The following is a 5,000-nucleotide window of genomic DNA, read 5'->3' as shown; positions in this document are numbered from 1 at the left end:
GCTATTTAACAAATAATGGTAGAAATAAACCCTCAAAACAAAGTTCTAAATTAGATTTCAGATACTTGACATTTACCCAAACCCGCAAACCCAATCAATAAAATGAAACCGCCCCATAAATTAACTGACAGATAGCTGTTTTTACTTACAACAAATGACAAAAGATGAACACAAATACACCCCAAAATTAGTTTAAACATATTTACAATCAAAACGTTTATTTAATCATACAACACACCTAAACCCGCACAAACCAATCAACAAAACCCAAAAAACACCCCACTATACTAACCCTCAGAAATTAAAAACCAGACCCCCACCCTCCCCAACCTTACACAAAGCTGTTCTACTAATGAACAGCTCGGTGAACACCTCCTCCCTACAGGCGTGCAGCAGTCCCAAGTGCGCCTTCAAAAGATTTTTGAAGAGTTCTTTTACATTCACTTGTTTATTTTCGAACAACGCATAATTCCTCCTTAGGACTGCTGCATGCCTGGCGAAAGCGAGGAGCGTGTTCACCTGCATCGTAATGCCCCCTCTACCCTGCCTGGGGAGGCCGAAGAGCCACACCCAGTCCCACTCTGTCAGTTGCGCCGCAGTAGCACCACAGCCAGTTTTTAAAAACTGACAGACATATGTTTTAAAACCACTAAGAGCACCACATCTCAGTATGAGGTGCTCGAAATCCTCATCCTCCAGTCCACAGACTGGGCAAAGCCGCTGAAATTTCAGCTTGTGTATCTGATGCAGGACGATGCTAGAGTAGAACCTCCTGTGCCTCAGTTTAAAGTCCGTGTTAAATACTGTATGCGATAAAAAAGGTATTGCCAGGTTGCACCAGATGGATGTTACAGTTTTGGTGGGGAATATGGCTGCCCATCTAAGTTCTGCTGCGGGTCTTTTAATCAGCTTTTGAATCAAAATATCATAAATAACTTTAGTCTTTATTTGAGGAAGTGGAGTGGACTTCGCCCCTTGGCACAGGAGGAAATTCACAGCATCATCCTGCATCAGAATACCACGAGAAGTCAGCGTACGCCAACTTTTTTCCACCCCTTGGGTGATGCTCATCCCTAAGTCCATTATTTGTTTAGTTTTGAACGCCCCTCCCGCCCTCTTCAGTCCCATAAGTGTTTTGTTTTTATCAAAAAATAAAAATTCACCCCCTCTCCCACAGACGCCCCCCAGCGTTGTCAGGCCTGCCTCACGGAGGGCCTTAGACGCTAGGGGTCTGCCTTTGTGGGAGAAGAAGGGCGAATTTAGGAAAGGCAACCGAATCACATGCTCTTTATATTCTACGTCAGGTCTAAGGTGGGGCAGAAATTTGTCCCAAGCCTCCAGCACTTCACGGTAGAACCCCGGAAAGCCTCCTGTGACATTTCTGGGAGAGAAGGCGTACAAATTGTAGCTGCTCCTCTCACCATACTTTGCCAGGAGACCTGCCAAGGTATCTTTCCATGGGTGCTGCCTCTTCGAATCCAAAAACCGGCCTATCAATTTAACCCTAAGTGCATCTCTTTTTGCACTTATGTCAATCAGGTCTAAGCCCCCCTCCCTTTTTTTTGCGATTAAAGTCTTACGAGCGATCATATTGCCCTGCGCCTTCCACAAGAAAGAAGAGATCACGCTGTTTAAAGAATTTAACGCCCAACTCGGCAGCTCGCAAGACCCCAAAATGTGATTCATTTTGGACAGAATTAGAGCATTAGATACGATTACCTTCCCTCTTATGGTCAGCCCTCGGGCCTTCCACAGGTTACAGGTATTACGTATTCTTATTAGAAGCTCTTGCCAGTTCCGGTCTCTAGCTTTAATGCTATCTTTACCTATATAAATACCAAGTATTTTCCTTTCGTCATCTGTGATTTTAAAGCCCCATTTAGCGGCGTCCACCTTATCTCCGTTAAAGATCATAAGCTCAGATTTTGTTATGTTTATTTTTGCCCCAGACGCCCTTTCATAGTTTGCGATATGGGTCATTACCTGTTCAATGTAGGACGTGTTTTTAATAAATATATTAATATCGTCCGCATATTGTATGACCTTAACCATTTTGTTACCCTCAGTTTTAAAACCCTCAATGCTGTTGTCACTCGTGATGCTAAGAGCTAAGGGCTCTGCTACCAGACTGTAGAGTAAGGCCGACAGGGGACACCCCTGTCTGATGGAGCGCCCTAGCACCACAGGCTCCGTGAGGAATCCATTTACTTTTATTCTGCTCTCCGCTCTTTTGTAGAGGAGCTTAACCCGGTTAATAAAACCCGCGCCAAACCCATAGCTCTTCAGTACCTCCCACATAAAAACCTGTTCTACTCTATCAAAGGCTTTTTCGAGGTCTATGCCCAATATGCACCCCCCCTCTTCAGACATTTTATCGACGATATCTCTCACTGCGATGATGTTATCGCTAATGTCTCTATCAGGGATACTGTAGGACTGGGTCTCTGAAACAACAGTTTTTATCACCTCTCTCAGTCTATTTGCGAGCACTTTTGCAAATATTTTATAGTCCGTATTTAGGAGACTAATTGGTCTATAGAATTTAAGTTCATCTTTTGTACCTTTTTTTTTATAAATCAACGTAATTATACCTTCGGTCACTGTCTTCGAGGTATCATTTTGTACCTCCATTTCCTCCAGAACTTTCAACAGGACTGGAGAGAGCAACTCAGAAAAGCAGCAATAGAAGTCCGCAGTGAGGCCATCTGATCCAGGACTTTTGTTCTTTTTAAGCCCCTGTATCGCTGCCTCTATCTCCCCGGTTGTGGTAGGTGAGTCACAAAATGTTTTGTCGTTATCACTGATCTGAATTTTAACCTGATTTGTTAGCTGCTGTATGTGAGGTTCTTTTGGGCATTGCCCTTTGTACAGACAGCTATAGTAACTATGAGCTAGCCTCAATAAGTCACTGTTTTCCGTAAAAGTTTTATTATTGTCATCTTTTAGTTCTGCAATGAATTGCTTTTCCTGAGTTGCTCTCTCCAGTCCTAAAAAGAAAGCCGTGCTTTTTTCCCCCTCTAGCAGGAAAAGAGACCTACTTCTGACCGCAGCACCCTTGCAACGGTGGGCCTCAATTCCTGCTAGTTTAGCTCTATAAAGCTCGTACTTCTCGCTATTATGGCTGTTGTTTAGCTCCATTCTATCTATTTCTTTATTTAGTAGTTCATTTAATATACTCTCCTCTCTCTTCTTGACCCAATTTTTGTCCCTACTATACTTTATAGTGACTTTTTTTATTCTTAATTTAATTTCATCCCAAAATGTGATTTTATTTTCCACAAAAGGAACGTCATAGGCACATTGGGTCAGAAATTTGGTTATCTTTTCTTTATATTCTTTGTCCTCTAACAAGCTATTGTTAAAGCACCAAGTGCTTTTTCCCCTTTTTCGTATTATCACCTAGCTTTAGGTCAACATATGCATGATCGCTCCAAGTATTAAAGGTGTACTTTACACCCGAGGCTTTTTTCACTAGGCCAGAGGCCACCAGGACCAGGTCGATACGGGACTGCTTTAAAACACCCAACACAACCTGCCTTCTGGAATAGACTCTCGACCCAGGGTTCACCACACGCCATGCGTCGACCATGTTTTTATTCGTCATAAGATCTTTTAAAGCTGTTCTGCTGGTGTCACATTTGCATTTGTCATGGGAGCTGTCGCTATTGCTCAAAGTGGTGTTAAAATCCCCCAGTAGGATGGTTTTATTGTTAATCCATTTATCCAAGCTTTTGAAGAAGATCCTGCGATCTTCTTCTATGTTTGGAGCGTGGATGTTTATAAGTCTGATTACTTCATTATTGAATAAACAGTCAATTATTAGGCATTTGCCATCATCGGCTTTATAAATTACCTTGCTGTTATTGCTGTGATTCTTATTGATTAAAAGAGCTACCCTCCTAGCTCTCCCAGCTCCCTCCTGAGCCTGAACTTCTCCACTCCACATTTTTTGTACACACTTTACAGTATCCTGATCCCACCCAGTTTCCTGAAGGCAGAGAAAGTCGGCATGCTTATATTTCTCTAAAACAGCTTGGATCTTCAGTATGTTTTTGAACCCATTCGTATTAAATGAAGTTATAGAAAAAGAGTCCAGAGCCATGAGGGCAAACAGTAAGGAAAGATGCAAAAACCCAAATACAGATATTCCCATTATTTTTTTTGCACTTTCTTCCTATTACCTCCTTTCTTTAATAAATCAGAATTCCTTTTCCTCACCGTTTGCACTTGTTCTCCGTCCATTTCTGTGTCAGACACGTCCGGCAGCATCAGGGGGGAACAGTCAACTGACAAGTTGGAGACATCAGCAAAGTCCAGGGAGGACCCTATCTCCGACTGCAGCAAGACTCTTGGCTGCTCCTTGGCCTCCAGGCCCTTCGTCACCACGCTTCTCCCTCTCCCCGTAGCCAGTCTCGACACCCGGACCTTGCTCGGCTTGGCCGGGCTCTGCTCCTGCAGACCCGCGCTGGCTCGTATTACGTCACCGCCTATGCCAGGCTGGCTGGGTGTGGTCACTGGCCCCGCCGCTGCTGTCACCGCTGTAGCCTCTGATGCCACTGCCGCTCGCGCTGCCGTCCCTGGCTCCGCCGCTGCTGCTGCTGCCGTGTCTGGCACCGCCACCTCTCGTGCTGCCGCATCAGGCACCACAGCTGCTGCTTCCGCCGCCACTGGCACCACCTCACTGTCTCCGGTCAGCCCCTCTTGACCGGTTGCCGGTATCGCCTCATCGTTTCCTGCTTCTTCCTCCTGGTCATCACTGCACAACTCCACCTCTGCCCCGGACTCATCGTACGAGGTTTCGTTAGTGCTCTGCATGTCTTCCACCTCCTCCTCCTCCTCCTCATCCACCTCCTGGCACTTGCAAATATCCAGTGCCAGCTTGCAATCCGTGCATTTTTTAGTTTTTTTATTGTTTGTGCACTCTCTGGCATAGTGCCCCTGAACCCCGCAGGTGTGGCAGGAAAACTGCGGGCACTCTCTCTGTATGTGTCCAGGCTGCA

Source organism: Anarhichas minor, unplaced genomic scaffold (assembly GCF_050575085.1).
Source record: "Anarhichas minor isolate MPS153535 unplaced genomic scaffold, ASM5057508v1 ptg000013l, whole genome shotgun sequence".
Taxonomy (NCBI): Eukaryota; Metazoa; Chordata; class Actinopteri; order Perciformes; family Anarhichadidae; genus Anarhichas; species Anarhichas minor.
This window is presented reverse-complemented; position numbering follows the sequence as displayed.